The 20,748-nt window shown below is 41.0% G+C and overlaps 1 long non-coding RNA gene across 1 annotated transcript; it reads right to left on the bottom strand.

Moving 5' to 3' along the window:
- Nucleotide 1: 1 nt before the first annotated feature.
- On the bottom strand, nt 2-13,563 carry LOC134588585 (uncharacterized). Its single transcript, XR_010086642.1, has 3 exons — nt 13,415-13,563; nt 8,819-8,948; nt 2-22 (listed from the first exon to the last, which is right to left on the bottom strand). It is a non-coding gene; the product is annotated as an uncharacterized LOC134588585 (long non-coding RNA).
- Between the last annotated feature and the right edge of the window lie 7,185 nt (nt 13,564-20,748).

The raw sequence follows: 20,748 nt of genomic DNA, 5'->3' as shown, positions 1-20,748 counted from the left end.
CTTACTCACTGGTATCCCTTGCCTAGGAACATAAATAGCAACATGATTAATTATCAAAACATAATTGTTCTTATATATCAGCATTAGAACTTGCATTAGGTGCCACTCAGGCACCAGAACAACTTTATCTAAATGAAGTAAACCTAGTGTGTGGATGTCCTGGGCTTATATTAAGAGGTTAACCTGTTAGTGAATGGTTTAAAGCAAACTCTGGAAGATGGTGCCTGATCACTCTACCCGTCCACTTCCTCTGAATGTCCGAGGCTCCAATAAGAAAGCCTCTGTCACTTTACCTGATCGGCACCTGAGTGTGACCACACCAGATCAGTGCGGTCACACCATTACACTTCCCGATCGCACCGATCAGATGCGGTCTCATCGCGGTGCTGGTCACACAAAAGGAGGGAGAGGTTACTCACCTTACCTCCAGAGCCTCTCCCTCCGTGCAGCTCCTAATACAGTGGCTGGGTCCAGCATTGGGAAGGACGCCGGATGCTGCAAGGCAGCGCTATATTAGCGCCGCCCACAAGGACGTCACTAGTGACGTGAACGTGCATGCAGCAACTCGTTCAGGGGCCATGGGACCCAAATGAGCAAATAGCAGGGTTTGCTGGGTTATTTAAACCCAAACCTGCAGTTGTTCAGTGACCTGTCGTGGTTTTCATCCTGTTGGTTATCCGAGAGCGCGTTCCTGATACTTTTTATTGGTTATTGATCTTGGCTTAGCTTGACTTCCCGTATTTCTGGTATCGGTTTCTTGTTCTGACAGAGGTTCTCAGTTCATTTCTCAATTCTGGAAATCTTTTTGTAAAGAATTGGGTATCGACCTGTCTTTTTCTTTGTCTTATCATCCCCAAACTAACGGGGCTGCTGAAAGGCCAAATCAGTCTCTGGAAGTTTTTCTATGTTGGTTTGTTAACGCTTCCCAGGATAATTGGTTTTATTTCTTGCCCTGGGCAGAATTTGCCCGGAAAAACGCTACACATGACTCTTTCAAACTTTTTCTGTTGTATATGGTCTCCACCCTGCTGTCTTACCTTCTGTGTTCTCTGATACCGATATCCCCACTTTGGATGAGCATCTGACCTCTATGAGCAAAACATGGGATCAGGTTCATGCTGATAATATACATAGTGCTGCACCTTCTTATTAAGTAACATAGAAACATAGAATGTGACGGCAGATAAGAACCATTCGGCCCATCTAGTCTGCCCAGTTTTCTAAATACTTTCATTAGTCCCTTGCCTTATCTTATAGTTAGGATAGCCTTATGCCTATCCCACGCATGCTTAAACTCCTTTACTGTGTTAACCTCTACCACTTCAGCTGGAAGGCTATTCCATGCATCCACTACCCTCTCAGTAAAGTAATACTTCCTGATATTATTTTTAAACCTTTGTCCCTCTAATTTTAGACTATGTCCTCTTGTTGTGGTAGTTTTTCTTCTTTTAAATATAGTCTCCTCCTTTACTGTGTTGATTCCCTTTATGTATTTAAATGTTTCTATCATATCCCCCCTGTCTCGTCTTTCCTCCATGCTATACATGTTAAGATCCTTTAACCTTTCCTGGTAAGTTTTATCCTGCAATCCATGAACCAGTTTAGTAGCCCTTCTTTTAACTTTCTCTAAGGTATCAATATCCTTCTGAAGATAGGGTCTCCAGTACTGTGTACAGTACTCCAAGTGAGGTCTCACCAGTGTTCTGTACAATGGCATGAGCACTTCCCTCTTTCTACTGCTAATACCTCTCCCTATACAACCAAGCATTCTGCTAGCATTTCCTGCTGCTCTATTACATTGCCTGCCTACCTTTAAGTTATCAGAAATAATCACCCCTAAATCCCTTTCCTCAGATGTTGAGGTTAGGACTCTATCAAATATTCTATACTCTGCCCTTGGGTTTTTACGTCCAAGATGCATTATCTTGCACTTATCCACATTAAATGTCAGTTGCCACAACTCTGACCATTTTTCTAGTTTACCTAAATCATTTTCCATTTGGCTTATCCCTCCTGGAACATCAACCCTGTTACATATCTTAGTATCATCCGCAAAAAGACACACCTTACCATCAAGACCTTCTGCAATATCACTAATAAAAATATTAAAGAGAATGGGTCCAAGTACAGATCCCTGAGGTACCCCACTGGTGACAAGCCCAAGCTTCGAATATACTCCATTGACTACAACCCTCTGTTGCCTGTCACTCAGCCACTGCCTTACCCATTCAACAATATTGGAATCCAAACTCAAAGATTGTAGTTTATTGATAAGCCTTCTATGTGCAACAGTGTCAAAAGCCTTACTGAAATCGAGGTAAGCAATGTCTACTGCACCACCCTGATCTATAATTTTAGTTACCCAATCAAAAAAATCAATAAGATTAGTTTGGCATGATCTCCCTGAAGTAAACCCATGTTGTCTCTGATCTTGAAATCCATGTGTTTTTAGATGTTCAACAATCCTATCCTTTAACATGGTTTCCATCACTTTCCCCACTACTGAAGTTAGGCTTACTGGCCTATAGTTGCCCGACTCCTCCCTATTACCTTTCTTGTGAATGGGCACAACATTCGCTAACTTCCAATCTTCTGGGACTACTCCTGTTATCAATGATTGGTTAAATAAATCTGTTAATGGTTTTGCTAGTACACCACTAAGCTCTTTTAATAGCTTTGGGTGTATTCCATCAGGTCCCATTGACTTATTTGTCTTTACTTTTGACAGTTGAAATAGAACCTCTTCCTCTGTAAACTCACGTGTAATAAATGACTCATTTATCCTTTTTCTTAACTGAGGTCCCTTTCCTTCATTTTCATCTGTAAATACCGAACAAAAATATTCATTGAGGCAGTCAGCTAGACCTTTATCCTCATCTACATACCTTCCTTCTTTTGTTTTTAATCTAACTAATCCTTGTTTTACTTTTCTTTTCTCATTTATGTATCTAAAAAAGGTTTTGTCCCCCTTTTTTACTGACTGTGCTATTTTCTCTTGTGTGTGTGATTTGGAAGCTCTTATAACTTGCTTAGCCTCTTTCTGCCTAATCTTATAGGTCATTCTGTCTTCCTCACTCTGGGTTTTTTTATAATTACTAAATGCTAACTTTTTGTTTTTTACTATTTTGGCTACATCTGTGGAGTACCACAGTGGTTTCTTGAATTTTTTGCTTTTACTGACAAGCCTAATGCAATTTTCTGTTGCCTTCAGTAGTGCAACTTTTAAATAATCCCATTTCTTTTGGACTCCATTTAAATTGCTCCAGTCTGATAATGACTCCTTTACACATATTCTAATTTTGGAAAAGTCTGTTTTTCTAAAGTCTAAAACTTTTGTTTTTGTGTGGTGTGACTCAGTCACTGTTCTTATATTAAACCACACTGACTGATGATCACTGGATCCTAAACTTTCACCTACAGTAATATCTGATACCAAATCTCCATTTGTTAACACTAAATCTAGTATGGCCTCTTTACGAGTTGGCTCCTCAACGACTTGTTTTAGAGACAATCCCAGTAGGGAGTTTAGAATATGTGTGCTCCTGGCACAAGTAGCTATTTTTGTTTTCCAATTCACATCAGGAAGATTAAAGTCACCCATGATGATAACTTCCCCCTTCATTGTCATTTTAGCTATTTCTTCAACTAGTAGATTATCTAACTCTTCAATTTGTCCTGGGGGCCTATAAATCACACCTACACGAGTTACTGTGTGATTACCAAATTCTAACGTAACCCAAACTGACTCTATGTTCGCCTCACTAACCTTTATTAGGCTAGATTTTATGCTATTCTTTACATACAGGGCCACCCCTCCCCCTTTCTTGCCTTCCCTGTCTTTTCTATATAAAGAGTACCCTGGTATTGCTATGTCCCAGTCATTTTTCTCATTATACCATGTCTCAGTAACAGCGACTAAATCTACACTATCAGTTGCCATTATTGCCACAAGTTCATGGATCTTATTCCCTAAACTGCGAGCATTTGTAGACATGACTCTAAGCTTATCATTTTTTAACACACTTGCTACAGGCACCTTCTGTCCTTGTTTTGGGGGACAATTGGATTGATGTTTTATCACCCTTTTGCCCCCCCCTCCTAGTTTAAATACATCCTAGCAAAACCTCTGAACTGCTCACTGAGAACATTTGTTCCCTTTTGAGAAAGATGCAAACCATCTTTTTTGTACAGTTTATTTCCATTCCAAACAGAGCTACCATGAGCAATAAAGCCAAATCCTTGCTCCTGACACCATTCACAAAGCCACAAGTTAAAGTCCCTAATACGCATCCGCCTGTCGTTCTGAGTGTTATGCACAGGCAGAACTTCAGAGAATGACAGTGTGGAAGCAACCTGCCGTATATCATTGGCAAAAACACTAAAAACTTCCTTAACCTCTGAAATCTCATTGCAAGCCAAGTCATTTGTCCCTAAATGGACAAGTACATCCAATTCCCCTTCCTGCTTTGCTTGCTTAACAATATTACCGATACGTCTCCTGTCTCTGTGAGCAGTAGCTCCGGGAAGACACCTCACAAGACCACCATTGTCCATCTCCACACCTCTTATGATGGAATCCCCCACCAACAACTGCTTTCTATTAGGCCTCACCATAGTCTTCAAGCCTCTCTGCACAACACCACTAGCCTCAGTGCCTCTCTGCACGACACCACTAGCCTCAGTGCCTCTCTGCACGACACCACTAGCCTCAGTGCCTCTCTGCACGACACCACTAGCCTCAGTGCCTCTCTGCACGACACCACTAGCCTCAGTGCCTCTCTGCACGACACCACTAGCCTCAGTGCCTCTCTGCACGACACCACTAGCCTCAGTGCCTCTCTGCACGACACCACTAGCCTCAGTGCCTCTCTGCACGACACCACTAGCCTCAGTGCCTCTCTCCACGACACCACTAGCCTCAGTGCCTCTCTCCACGACACCACTACACTCTGAAAGTGCAGAAAATGAATTATGTAGAGCAACAGACTGTGCAATATGCCTTTTATCCACAACTCCAAGTCTACCAGATCCTACAGTAATCCATCTGCCATTCCTAGTATGTCTCTGCGGCAGTGGCTTTGCAGCAGTTCCAGCCTGAGTTTGTTTACCAGATAATTTACAAATCTCAGACTTCAAAAATACAATCTCCTGCCGCAAAATAGAGAACTGTCTACAGATTAGACAACAACCAAACCTCCAAAAAGTGGAACGTGAAACAAATGCAAAGCAACTATTACACTGAACTAAGTCTGCCATTCCAATGAGGTGAATAATTTAAATCAAACAAACCTTAACTTTTTATTTATCCTCCTGAATACCTCGGATTACCTCCAGGTTATCTCCAGAATATCTCCAACCACACACACACTTAGAAGCAACTCTCCAGAATATCTCCAACCACACACACACACTTAGAAGCAACACTCTCCAGAATATCTCCAACCACACACACACTTAGAAGCAACAAAGCTCTATTAGCCAAGCTAATGACAACTACCCTTATATACTCCTAAAATCACCTCCCACTAGGAATGTTTAACACCTGGGTAGGCCTCTGCTTATTAGCAAACAATAGCTAATTTAAATAGCAATCAATAGCAAGTAGCTACCTAATCCAATCAAATGCCTTATAATTACCAACAGGAAATCAAACCTTGTGCAGTCAGTAACCTTTTCCTACAGATGAATCTTACCTGTAACAGTAAAAAAGAACTCTTAGTCTTAGAACTCTTAGGGGTTTGGCTGCCCACTAAACACATTAGACTCCGAGTACCCTCTTTGAAGTTCGCGCCTAGATACATTGGTGCTTTCCGTGTGTCACGTAGGATCAATCCGGTGTCTTATGTCCTTGACCTCACTGCCTTCGTATACCTTGTACATTTCATGTTTCTTTATTTAATCCACTTATCTGCAATAGATACACTACTCCTTCTGCACCTGCCCCTCCCTTAGTGGTTGCAGGTCATGAAGAGAACAAAGTGTGTTCTGTTTTGGACTCCAGGTTCTTCCGTGGTTCATGCAGTATCTGGTGAATTGAAAGGGTTATGGTTCTGAGGAACGCTCTTGACATTCATGCTTGACGTCTTCTTCGCTCTTTCCATGCCCGGTAGTCCGGTACCCTGATAAGCCTGGTCCTGCCCACCCGGTGGGGGTACTGTCACGGTGCCTGATCGTCACCTCAGTGTGACAGCACCAGAGCAGTGCGGTCACACCATCACAGTGCCCGATCGGCCCTGCAATGTCACCCCAACTGATCAGTGCAGTCGCACCATCACAGTGCCTGATCGGCACCACGATGTGACTGCATCTGATCGGTGCCATCACACTAAAGGAGGGAGACATTACTCACCTTACCTCCAGCGACTCTCCCTCCGTGCAGCTCCTAATAGAGCGGCAGTCCAGCATTGGGAAGGATGTCGGCCGCTGCAAGGTGGTGGTATATGATAGCCCTGTCCCCCCTTCAACAGCCCCTGTCCCCCTGTTCTACAGCCTGTGCCCCCCCTCTATAGTATCTGTCCCCCCATTCTACAGTCTTTGCCCCACCCCTACAGACTTATATATATTATAAAAATAATTTACAGTAAGTAATTAAATCCCACCTACTTACTCCTTAAATGCTGTCTCCCCAAGCACCCCCAATTATAAAAAGGAAACACAGATACCAAATGGAATTCAATTTAAAGGGACACTATAGTCACCAGAACAACTACAACTTAATGTAGTTGTTCTGGTGTGTACAGCATGTCCCTGCAGGCATTTTCAGAGAAAAGACAGTGTTTACATTGCTCCCTAGGGACACCTCCAGTGGCAGTCACTCAGATGGCCACTAGATGTGCTTCATGATGTTCTGCATGGAAAGGCTGAACATTCCTCAGAGATGCAGACTGGCCCGCGCAGCACTTGGCCCCACCACCTTGGCTGAGATAATCAGAATTGACAATATAAATCAATCCAATGTCCAAGTCAAGGATTGGATTGGCTGAAATGACCAATTAGGCGGATCAGAACAGGGACAGCGACTGGTGGACCCGCATAGTTTTGGAATAAAGGTGATTTTTTACCCATTTTAAGGGGAGGTGGAACCTAAATAGTGTTTTTAACACTATAGGGTTACTCTTGTCTTAATGCTGCATCTCACATGTTATATGAGTTATAATCTCAAGGGTTAAAGTGATTTTACCTCATTAAACCCTTTCCTGCATAAGTAGCAGGGCAACTGATAATACTCAAACACAACTCAGGATACCCACAGGTTAGAATAAAAATCCACTAGTAATTAAGCTTGTTAATGGTAAAACTGTAGAGGAATTTACTTTGTCCAAGGAAAATCCTAAAATTTTCGGTTATAAGCTAGTTTGGGTAGGGCCCTCTTCATCTGCCATTCCTGTATGTCAAAATGGTTTATGTTGAATTTCTTATTGTACAGCATTACAAAATATGTTGGCACTATATAATAATTGTAATTCAATCTTCAGGAGAAATCTCGAATTGAACATTTCTCATACACCCAGTATGTATATAAAACTTTATAGGTCTCGTGTGTTTAAAGAAAATAAAGCAAAACACACACACACTTTAGTGGATTGATCACTGCACCCAAACAGGCAGTGAGGATGCATAAAGGTGGGTATTCTGCACAAAACAGATGAATAAAATGCGCATGCATTTGCTGGTATAGTAAATAAATCACAACCTGTGTGCAAATTCCTTTTCTGGTCACTGGAGACAGAGTAACCTATGCATGTGTTGCACAATGAGGTTGGCTTTCACAGGCATTGTATTTCACCGGCATATGCAGAGTAAAGCCTTTTCTTCAGTAGATAAGCCAGCATTGGAAATAGCCTAAAATTCATTGTCAAGCTTCCTGGAACATAAACCAATATGTACTTGCCTTTAAGATCTAGTTTCAACTGTTTTTGCACCTTCTATACGCTTAAAGAAACTATAAGGAATTCATGTACTAACAACCTTGCTTAATTGCTTCGCTGTGTGTAGGGCAAAATCGTGGAACAAACAGAGGCTAATGTGGATTGTACCTGGCAGTCACATAACCAAAACTGAACTTATTTAGGAAAGAAAGAGAGACTATTAAGTTTACAGCCACTTGTCTCACCTTAATAGGCCTCAGGTGTGCTGGAGGGCTGGTCAGAGCACTCCAACATACTCACGAAGGCCAGATAGTTACTGCTTCGTTTGACTTAAAATTGGCGTTGGCGCCATGATCGCTTTGCACATGTGTGTAGCATTTTGGGATCCGAAAGTGGAATGCAACAACACCCCAGTGTGTTTTCCAAATACGGAGCCTCCCAGCAGTGCGTACAGATGCACATTCCATCACCCGGCACTGATTGGGCAGATTTGATAATGGAGTGAAACACAGGAGCCTGTCATGTGTTCCACAGCCTATGAAAATTGACAAGCACACAGACCAAGCAATACTTCACAAAAGCCAGACAGAGCCCTCCAGAGGCTGCAGACCCCTCACGACATCTGTCCAAAACACAAAATATATGAGGAGCTTCACCTATTCCGCCTAGGGTAGGCAGATAACTCTGCTACCTGACCTGTCCTGAGGACAAGCAAATACTGGGGAGCTCAGGGTGAAGTTACCTTTTATAAGGCTAGGAGAGGAGGAGACTGGTGGTGGGGACTGCATTTTGCTTTTTTAACATTTTCAATGCTATCGGTCTTGTGAGGCATGGGTAACTACACCTCAATTGTTATGATTGCTGCTTGGACATCTGGAAAATATTGTTGAGTTCACACACATACACACACTGGAAAAGTTCCTTCAACATCTCACATATTTTTTCCTTACTTGACACTGTCTGTAAGTAAGTCCACTTTTCGGCAAACCTTTGTGGAGAAATGGGTAATTGAACTAAACAGGGACTTAGAACTGGTCTTTCTCAGGTAGCGGTGAGCAAGTTCTGTGTTTTTATATAACACTGCAAAATAAAAATACATTTTAATAACAGATAAACAATGAACTTAAGAAAATGTTATTCCCTTTCATTGCTAAAACTTATATCAATCTATTTAGGGATAGTCTACAATTGTCTGATGGGGGTGAAAGATCTGTGAGAACATGAGACAATCTTCCTTATACTCCGGATGACTTTGCCCAGTCTGACATACAGTGATTAACATATTTGTAATTTAACTCTAGCAATTTAACATAGTGTAAAGTAAAAAGATAGCAATCATGCTATTAGTATAATGTAAGAGGATATAGTGATCCTTTTGGAGTTAAAGAGACACAATAGTCACCTGAACAACTTTAGCTTAATGAAGCAGTTTTGGTGTATAGAACATGCCCCTGCAGCCTCACTGCTCAATCCTCTGCCATTTATGAGTTAAATCCCTTTGTTTATTAACCCTAGTCACACCTCCCTGCATGTGACTTGCACAGCCTTCCATAAACACTTCCTGTAAAGAGAGCCCTATTTATGATTTCTTTATTGCAAGTTCTGTTTAATTAAGATGTTTTTATCCCCTGCTATGTTGATAGCTTGCTAGACCCTCCTGTATGTGATTAAAGTTCAATTTAGAGATTGAGATACAATTATTTAAGGTAAATTGCATCTGTTTGAAAGTGAAACCAGTTTTTTTTTCATGCAGGCTCTGTCAATCATAGCCAGGGGAGGTGTGGCTAGGGCTGCATAAACAGAAACAAAGTGATTTAACTCCTAAATGACAATGAATTGAGCAGTGAAATTGCAGGGGAATTATCTATACACTAAATGGTTTTATTTAGCTAAAGTAATGTATGTGACTATAGTGTTCCTTTAATAAAACTTTTGCAGAAAATGGAAAAGTTGAAGTTGAAAAACTGAAAGTCAAGTTTATAATTGAAAAAGGCAGCTTTTTATATACAATTGAGGAGGCAACTGAATAATACTTGAAAATATAGACTGTTTCAGTCCATCACATATAGGTAGTTCTAACTTTATGACTTACCTATTTAACGACAGCTCGGTCTTACGACCAACTCTCTAGCGCAGGGATTCAAGGAATTCCCAACATTAGAGAGCTGGTCTATGTTTGAGCTATTTTCCCCGAACATAGATTAGAGGGATTCCCTGCTCTGGCGCACATGCTCTGTAGCACATCCTCACTTACCGAGCAATACGTTTTACGACCGAGTCATAAGAATGGAACCTGGTCGGTATGTGAGTACTGTCTGTATAATCATTCACTCGGGAAGCCAAAATAATCAGTGAAAATATAGAATAGAAATATCTGAAAACGAACCCTTTAATTATTTTTTCTTTATTGAATTAATTGATTTACTGCAGCCTTTTATCTGCTCCTCAAGTGCCTAGCATATACACTGAACTTTATAACACATCTATCCAAATGCTAGAATTAATCAGAAATAACTAAAATATACCCATGTTTAACATCTATTCAGTTTCCCACCAGATATAAATGGTCCATGGAGTCAAAAACAATATAAAAAGGAATCAATGTGGTTCTAATAGGAACGAACACCTAATACAATTTTCAGTGTGATTTACTAAGTGAGAATTGCAGGGAATTTACAGTGAATTTCAAACTGAAGGTTAAACTAGCCAAACCAGAAAAAATATCCCAGTGACTTATGCTTTCATTTTGGCTACTTTGGCATTCAATTGGAAATTCACTTTGAATCACTTTATTAAGTGAGCAGAATTTGTTTTGGTTTAGGTTAAATAACTTTTGCATTCAAGAAAGGAGTGTGATGAAGAGGGCAGTGCAACTAAAAGAACTCAGACAAGCATATACCAGAGTGAGTTTGTCGCATGTGGTGGAGAATGCAGGTTAACGGATACCCTCCGAGGGCAGAGAGCAGTCTCACAGGGTGAAACGCGGACATATGGCTATACGCCCTGTACAAGCGAATGCCTAGGCAGAAAACTGACCCAAACAGAATTTGTTGTCTGAAGGGGGAATAGCAGTTTCGAGACTTCCTCGGTCATCTGATGAGGTCAAAGCTTTTGTCTATTCAGGCGCTCTGTCACATATTAAGAAGGCAGCTGACACTAATGGCGAAAAAATAATGGGCGAATTTCATTTGAAAAAAACAAGCAAAATTAGGTTTGGCCAAAATTACATTTTTGTTGTCTTAATAGATGAACATTTTGGTGGTGCCGAAGTCTACTAATGACCTTAAAGGAATGCACTAAGTGGAAAGGCTGATCCAGGCAAGTCATAATCTCCAATATATGTCACCTTCAGAGGATGTTGAGACATACCTTCTGGTATTTGAACAGGCTGCTGAGAAAGAAGGATGGCCTACAGGCGAGTCGGCAAGCTTATTGGTGACTTTCCTCAGGAGAGAACAACAGAAAGCCATCTATGATCTAAACCTAGAGGAGGTACTGCACTACTAGAAATCCTAGCATTGCTTGCACAAAGATTCCATTTGTGGATCTATAGCTCAGATGAGGCAGCCAGGTCACAAGTGTTTGACCTCATACACCTGGCTCTGAAGGGGCTGCAACCTGAAATGAACTCATCAGAACCAATAGTCGAGCTCCTATTAATGGGACAGTTTCTGCTACGCCTCATACACTAAGGAGATGGGTTGGCCAGAGTGACAGAGTGACAAAGTGGACCGATGTGTTGTCCTAGTGGAGAGATACTTAGCAGTAGGAGAGCTGCAAGGTCCTGTAAAGCTGGAGTGTCCACAGAAGCTGAGTAACTAAGACCCTGCAAACTAGGCATGTGATGTGTATCCAGAAGGAAGTCTTATGTCTGCTCCTTGAAACATCAGCCGTGGAAAAGGGTCTAGATGGGGAATGGATTATGTTAGATAATTGTATTGTTATGATGAACTTGCACATTTGACAAAAGACTGCCCTTTGAAAAATAAACCTATGCAATGTAATATGGTAATGGTGGTTTATATCATTAATGTCTGCTAGCACCGATTGCTGTCCTAATCCCGAGTCATGTTATTTAAAGAGCAATGGGAACAAAGTAAAAGCATTGTTAGATTCTGGAAGTATGGTGACTCTAGTATCGAATACCCGAAATGGAAAATGATGGTTTACAGAATGTTATTATTTGCATTCATGGGGACATACTTGAATATTCCACAACTTTGGTTTCTTTTGAAAGCCCTTGTGCTGCTATTGACTTCAGAGTGAGTGTAGTGAATAAGTTGGCTTAAGGAGGGACCCTAATTTTTTGGATTTATGGAACTACTGAGAAAATGACCCAGGGATGTGTAGATGAGGATAAAGGCAATTAGAATGGGGATTAGAAAATGCCCAGACAAAAGACCAAAATTTTATCAGTATATGACAGCGATGGCAAACCTATGCCACGCATGCCACAGCTGGCACGCCAAACCCTCTCTGTGGGCACGTAGCTATAGGACGCCAGTAGGGTGCCTTGTTAGCTTTGTAGCCTGGGGGACACAAGATCTGGCCAGCTGGCCACCTTTGGGCCCCCCACGAGGTCGGCGGCAGCTCCTATTGCGGGCTTGCGGCGAGTGCTGTAGCCTGAGCTCTTACTGCTCAGCTCCCTTGCATGCCGCTTTGTGATGCCGGGAGCCGGAATATGACATCATGCCGGCTCAGGGCATCAATAAGCGGCGCGCAAGGGAGCTGAGCTGTAAGATCAGAGCTCCCCCGCCTTCTGCCCTGCACGTCCACCGTCTGCCGGCCTATCAAGCAGCCCCTGCAGCCCCTCTGGACCCCAGGTGAGGAATCCACTCCAGTTCTTTTATGGAGGATGGGTAAAGTTAAATAAAAAAATAGTAATTTGTGAGTGTTGGGGAAAGGTGTATGAGTGTATGTATGTCAGTTCTTTGGAATTTTCCCATGCTGTGTAAAATGACAAAGAGCACTCTGATTGGTCCAATACCACCAATCAGAGTGTTATGAGTCAACATAAGCATTGAAAAGTATATGGTCGATTTTTGATATTTAAAAAAAAAAAAAAAAAAAAAAGTTCAATTCCATATTTATTGGATTATTTATTGATAAGCCTTTAATGGTGGGTTTTATATTGACCCAAACCCATAAAAGGCTTATTGGGAGACGTAAAACCGACGATCGGCTCATATGTAATTAAGGGCCAATGTTCAGCAGGGCAGGTACGCTTTATGCATGCACTTATGCACTTTATATACATTTAATCTATATTTTATTATGTTGAAATTACCTGAAAACGTATAAATTAATATACAGTATATACTTATCTGAAGATATGTTCCTCCATCTCCAAGATCATATGTGGAAATTTAAAGGGTAGCTGTGCACATAGGAATCACATCCACAAATAATGTGCTCCTTGCCCCACAGTTCATAAATTTTTCACATGACAATTTTTAGAATGTTTGATAATGTGTATCTATAACATGTCTTATTAAACATGGTTTACAAGTGAAGTTATAAATAACCCTGTAATATATCTTACTGACCTTCTCCATTTTGATTATCTGCTTCCAATAGTTTAAGTCCCACACAGGCATCAAGTAAGATTTCAGTTCCTCTGATGCTTGTGCCTAAAAGCTCCGATATAGCTGCTAGGGGCAGAGGTACCTCGGACCCTGCCAGAACATCAAACACATTCAGCTCACAGGCAGTGAAAAAAACCTATAAAAAGATTCAACATATAAAACAAGTTATAAAATGCAATTAGACCAACAGTGGACAGATAGATTAAAAACAAATTAACAGTGCTCCTTATTGTATTAATGGGACACTACAGACACTGTATCTGCTTCATATTTTTTAACTGGTTAAAGTGTCTGGAGTCTCCTTGTGCCATTCCTTCATTCAGTGTTGGACAGTTCTTAATAGTTTTATGTTTTAATCCTAAACAAAAGTCCCCAGCAGCCCCATCCCCTCTATGCTGATTGGACTAATAAGGAAGTATTGGCCTGGGCAGCAATGGGCAGCTCTGATTGGCTGAAAGTGCTGACTGCTTTTAGCCGATTTAGCGTCCATTACTGATAACAATGGGTATGACAACTAGAAATGTGTAATCTCTTCCTTAGCCACACCTACAGCAGGGGCTGGGCTCTGGGTGGCCAGGGCTACTTATTGTATGTTAAACTGCTTCAAAATGGTTTAACACTGAATGGAGGGACACAGTGATGAAATGGTTGGAGTACACTTTGTTCACTACATTACATATTACTGTTTACATATCATGACAAAAAAAAGTAATTGGGAGGTGCACACTCAATGCAATATACATGCAGAGTACACATTATGGCAATTAAGTGGACTGCACACACATAAAAATGCAGTATAAAATCTTTTAAAACTATTTGAAAAGCACCTTTCTTAGCAAACAAATATAGAGATTTAATTGCACTATATGGCCATGCAATGTATAAGCCCATCAGTATTTCCAAGTGCAAATATTGGCGGGTCACTTCCAATATTCCCAAATGTATTGAAGCAGTGGGGGGCTTGAACACTGTATGGCCATATGGTGTGATTAAATCACCATATTTGTAATTAATTTTAGGTTGCTCTGTAAATTAGTAAGTTAATTCATTCTATAGCGCTCCACCTTACACTGGGTTTGTCGTATATAATACTCAGTAATTCCACCATATTGTATTTGTGAGTGCCAAGCTGTGAGAGGACGGCACTTTAGGTGGTAGCAGCTCTATACTATTGTACCCTTTCTAAGCGCCACTACACACGAATTCTATACATTTTTTGCTCTGTAAATAAATGTATACTTTTTTGTTTGTGCCCTGTTCCTTAAATTAGTATTTTTCATATACAGTATTTTGATCTTTACAGTAGCAATACTTTTAAGAAACGCATGTTCCAGGTATGGCCCCACTCTTCCTCAATTAATTTCCTCTATGTGTATCTGGTGTCCTGAAAATATTTTTCTTGAGTTGAGCCCCCAATTCCTCCACTCCACGTACCCATTTTAGATGTACACACAGGACAATACATTTGATGAGAGTCTGTTCAAGCAGCTAAGGCAGCAAGAATTGCCATAAGCACCTACCAATATCGGGGTACGTTGAAAAAGTGATAGCTTAAACACGGTATGGCCATATTGTATGACCAAGGCATGTGATTTTAAGGAGCCTTGTGAAAATGTATATATTTTTGTATGTATACTGTTCCCTTATCGTGTTTTGCATACCCCAAACATTGGTGTACAGTAAAGTGGGATGTAGGCTATCTGACCAGTGACGTGGCCTACATTACAGGTGCTACCCATATGGGTGGACCCATCCAGAAATGGTGTGGACTCACAGAAGAATAGGCATGTCAGTCTGACATTAATGCATTCCAAACTATCTACCACTCAAAGTGGCCAACCACATTAAGAGCAGACCAGGTACAGAGAATGGTACCCTCAGTGTAGTGAAAGTACGTTTTATATCTTACTTTCACAGTTTTTTTTTTTATACTAACTATGCCCCGCCAGTGATGGCGAACCTATGGCTCGTGTGCCACAGCTGGCACGCTGAGCTCTCTCTGTGGACATGTGGCCATAGGTCACCGGTAGGGTGTCTTGTTAGCCTCATGTCCTGGGGGACCCAAGAGCTGGCTGGCTGGCTGGCTGGCCACCTTTGGGCCCCCCACGAAGCCTGCGGCAGCTTGTATTGCGGGCTTCTGTGAGGGAGTGCTGTAGCCTGAGCTCTTACAGCTACGCTCCCTTGCGCGCTACTTAGTGATGCCGGGAGCCGGAATATGACTTCAGACCGGCTCCCAGCATCACTAAGCGGCGCGTGAGGGAGCTGAGCAGTAAGATCAGAGCTCCCCCGCCGCCTACTCTGCACGTCCATCCCCTGCCTGCCTGTCAAGCAGCCCCTGCAGCCCCACTGGACCCCAGGTGACAAATCCACTCCAGTTATCCTACGGAGGCTCGGTGGAGTTAAATAAAAAAAATAATAGTAATTTCTGAGTGTTGGGGGAAATGTGTATGAGCGTGTGTCTGTCAGTTAATGTGTGTGGGTGTGTACTGACAGACATGCATATAGACATACATACAGACATACATTGATACTGACATACACATACATACATAATGACATACAGACATACATGCATACAGACACACACACAAATCTCATTTTTCAGCCACCCTCCTGTTTCTTACCTTTTCTTTGCAGGAGGGTGGCTGGGGCTGATAGGAGTCGGCTGGCCCTCCCTCTTCACGGCCTGGCTGACGGTCCTCCCGCGTGGAAGGAGCTGGGAGGAAGTGACTGACATACAAACATACATACATACATAATGACATACAGACATACATTGATACTGGCATACATACATACAGACATACATTCATAATGACATACATACTGACAGACATACAGACATACATACATACTGACAGTCATGCATAGAGACATACATTGATACTGACATACACATACATACATACATACATAATGACATACAGACATACATGCATACAGACACACACACAAATCTCATTTTTCAGCCACCCTCCTGTTTCTTACCCTTAGGATGGTGGCTGGGGCTGATAGGAGTCTCCTGTTTCTTACCCTTAGGAGGGTGGCTGGGGCTGATAGGAGTCTCCTGTTTCTTACCCTTAGGAGGGTGGCTGGGGCTGATAGGAGTCGGCTGGCTCTCCCCCTTCATGGCCTGGCGGTCCTCCCGCGTGGAGTGAGCTGGGAGGAAGTGACCACTTCCTCCCAGCAGCACTTGCTGCAACTGCGGCTGTGTTTATTTTTATTTTTTAAAGGGGCCCGGTCGCGCTGTTACACGGCCACAGCGCTGACCGGGCCCCTGAAGACATAGGGCCCATCGGGTGGCCCTAAGTGTGTGGGCCACATGATGGGCCCCATCAGCGTGCGGACCCCGGTGCAACTGCACCGGCGGCAGTTCCGCCGCTCCACGTGGGGCCCTAATTTATCTAAAGACCCACTCCCGAATCCCCTTTCCCCTCCCCACCCCCCAAGCCTAGTTTTATTTTATTGTGTATACTTATTTGTCTAGTTTACTTTATAATTTTATTTTTTTGGAGAGAGTGGGAGTCACTTATATCTAGTGTTTTATCCTTATTTTATTTTGTTTTGTCTGCCCATTTAGGGGATAAGATCTTTGCCTTCTTTTCTTTGTCTCCCCTACTTTTTTCTTTTTTTTTTTTTTTTTCTGGCCCTCTTTTCACTATGTTTGGACCTTAGCCTACTCAGCTAATTGTTACATACTAAGTTCATAAAGGAGGAGAGTAATGGTCATATTAATTGTTAGGTTATCATTTCCATTTTACCTATCCAAATGTCCCAATCTTCTATTTGAGTATATCTGTTTCCTAAATTCACCAAGATACCCCTTTCCATTCTTGCTTGCCAAATGACTTGTGTTATTAATTCTTGAATGCGTGGGATTGTCTGTTTTCCAGTTTCCTGATAGAAGTAGTTTAGCTGCTTTAATTATATATAAAATTATATAGTTTTGGTATTTTTTGGCCAGTACAAGTTTAGCAGAACCACTTCTGGTTTGAAAACAAATTTTATATCCGTTATTTTATATATAGCCTCGATTACATCTTTCCAGAAATTATTTATGGGTTTGCACTGCCACCAACTGTGGATTAAATTGCCTTTATTAATGTTACATTTCCAGCATCAATCTGATGAATCTGGGAAAATTTTCTTTAATCGTTTCGGTGTTAAGTACCATCTGTTTGAAAGCTTAAATTGGGTTTCCGTAAGGTTTAAGCAATGTACATATTTATATTTAGAGAGCTTATCCACTCTTCTTCTTCTATATGTATTTGTAGTTCTTTTTCCCATTTGTTAATAAGTTCTATCGGTTTATCGTGTCTCCATGTGCATATAACTTTGGCACATTTTGCCATTAGGTTTCTATAGTTCTTTAATTCAAATAGATGTTTGAGAATTTTAATTTTCTCCTCCTTATTTTGGGGGAGATATTTTGTTAAAAAACAACTTAATTTGCAGATAGTTAAGTGTCTTTGGGGGGAATTTTGAATGCCTCTACAATTGATTGAAGGTTTTGATTTTATGTTTCGCTATTATGTTTTTAAATTCCCTTATCCCCCCAGTCTTCCAAGTATCTACTTTTATGTTGTCCAATATATCTTAAATACTAGAAAAAGGAAGCACAGCTATTATTCTGTTTCTGAGTTCTGTATTGTTCGTGAATTTATTCCACCAACTCGTTAATTCTTTGAGTATCTGGGATTTAGTTCGTGCCTTTTTGATTAACTTTTTATTTACATCTAGTACCCAGAAAAGTGACGTTAGATTTCCTACCCCAGTTTTAGCTTTTTTTCATTTTGTACCATGTTTCTTGGATTGCAGCAATATTTTGCGATAGTAACATATGAAAAAGTCTACTAGCCTGATAACACTGTATTATTTCCGGACAACCCAAACCTCTATCCTGCCTTGATCTAGCCAAAACTTTCATTTTAACTCTTGCTTTCTTGCTGCCCCATACAAATTTATAAAAAGGATGAGTGTAATAAAGTTAGCCAGTTTTCTGGGAAATTGAATGGGATCATTCTCCATAAATACAGCCATTTTGGTAAAATACATGCTTTTAGTATATTGATCCTACCCAACCAAGAAAATCCTATGTCTTTCCAGTCCCTTAAATTTTTATTAGTTTGAATTACTAAAGGTAGAAAATTGGCTTCTACTAGATCTTTTAATTCTGAGGTTAATGTTATGCTTAATCTGTCCTTGTTTTCAAATTGTCCAAGGGTTTGTACAAGAAAGTTGATTAACCTTTTATTCAAGTTTTTTGCTTTACATATTGATGTGGCGAAACCAGCTTCGCCACTGTGAACTGGAGAGGCCTGGCTGCTAGCCTCCTGCCCTGCGACTACGGCCCATGAACATATTGCTCTATAAACACTATATTTGGGCATGTAATAATTTATATTGCTGCTACTGGCCCTTTAAAATCAGCGATGGACATATTGGGACTTTTGGGACTAATGTCCCCTTTAAGACTTTGTAACATATCACAGTAATACTGTCTTAAATATTATGTAGGTATTTATGTGTTCAGTTAAACTGGGGATATGTAGAAATGTGTGTTTTATGTGTTAAATGTATCAGTATGTAATTTTATGTCTTTTACTGTCTTTTTGCAACCATGTGGTTAATGGAGTCTGACTCTAGTCCTAGATAATTGGATTACTTCTCCAATTATCTCCAGGGCAGAAGGGAGGAAGCCGGGATGCATTGTGGGGGATGTTTTACTTCTGTTTGGGCCAGATTGTGCCATGCTGCAAGCCAGGGCCCAAAAGATACTTTTAGTAACTTTTAAACCCCTGGTCGGATTCATGCCATTTTTTAATATGTTGTTCCCCTGAATGGATTGATTGTGGATATGTATTTTTATGTGAATGTGATGTATGGTTTTAAAGTTATGAAAGTTGTGTAAAAGTATATTTTACTCTGTATGCATAATGGGATTATGTGTCACACTAAGGGGAGGGGATGTGTGGGAGGTAACATCTATGTCATTGGTTCTTTTATGCCTCCCCCTGGGTGTGGCCTGTATGTGTGAGTTGGAAATAAAAGCCAGACTGGGTGTCCCAGTCTAGAGTTCTTGCTTAACCCTCAAAGCGATGTGTCGTCTCGGTCTTTGGGGGAATGGGATTGTATGCTGACTGCCAAGAGTGTAAGCCGATGTCTGCTTTTCTTGTTCAGCTGTTCCAGTGTTCGTGTGGTTCCAGTCGGGAGAATGGTGTTTGCAGTAGCTGCCTGTGCATCTGGAAAGGGGATTATCGCCTAAACTGGGTTTTATCCTCTTGTAAGTGAAACGGTCCGTTACAATTGATTTCTCTATATTCATTTTGTATCCTGACACTTTAGAGTATTTATTTATCTCCTTCAGTAGCTCTGGGACTGAGGTTTTTGGTTCTTCTAAAGTTAGTAGGATGCCATCTGCGTAAATATTTAGGTTACTTTGTCCTAAGGAGTTTGTAAATCCTTTATTTTGTTTTATTTTGTCTTATTAGAATTGCAAGTGGTTCTAACACCATTATGTACAGGGGGAAAGAGGGCACCCTTGTCTAGTCCCATTTTTAACTCTAAAATGTTGTAATGTGAATCCTGACCCTGTTATTTTGGCTGATGGAGAAGTGTAGAGGGTGGATATAGCTTGTAGTATTGATCCAGTGATTCCATATTGTTTTAAAGTAGCTAACATGAAACCCCACCGAACCCTGTCAAACGCTTTCTCTGTGTCTTTTGACAGTAATATTAGAGGGGTTCTTTTAATCTGTTTCTTCTAGTATGTCTATTATTTTTACTAATATTGTTGATTAAATACCTCCCTGGTATGAATCCTACTTGATCATTATTGATTAGTTGTGGTATGACTATTTTTAATCTATCTGCGAGAATAGAAGATAATATTTTAATATCTGTATTAATTAACAATATAGGTCTATAATTACCAATCAATTCTGGGTCTTTATCTGCTTTTGGAATTGGAACAATGTTCGCTCTCAGCAGTTCTCCAGGACAGTATCTTGTTTTGATTATATAGTTAAAAATATTTGTAAGTTCCCCTTTTAGATGATCTTTGATTAGTTCATAAAATGTATTTGTGAAACCATCTGGGCCTGGGGCAGTCTTAAATTTGAGCTTATCTATGGATTTGCTGACCTCTGCTTCTGTTGTAGGCTGGTTTATCCATTTTAATTGGTCGGGTAGGACTTTTGGCATTGGTAAATGTAATCAACGGGCACCCCGACTGGGTACCTCCGTTGAAGGATGCTCCTAGCACTTCCTGAGGTCTCCAAGCACTCCAGCCAACA

This window comes from Pelobates fuscus, chromosome 1, assembly GCF_036172605.1.
Source record: "Pelobates fuscus isolate aPelFus1 chromosome 1, aPelFus1.pri, whole genome shotgun sequence".
Classification (NCBI taxonomy): Eukaryota; Metazoa; Chordata; class Amphibia; order Anura; family Pelobatidae; genus Pelobates; species Pelobates fuscus.
Note: the sequence above shows the minus strand (reverse complement) of the source record. Positions and strands in the feature narration are given on the sequence as shown.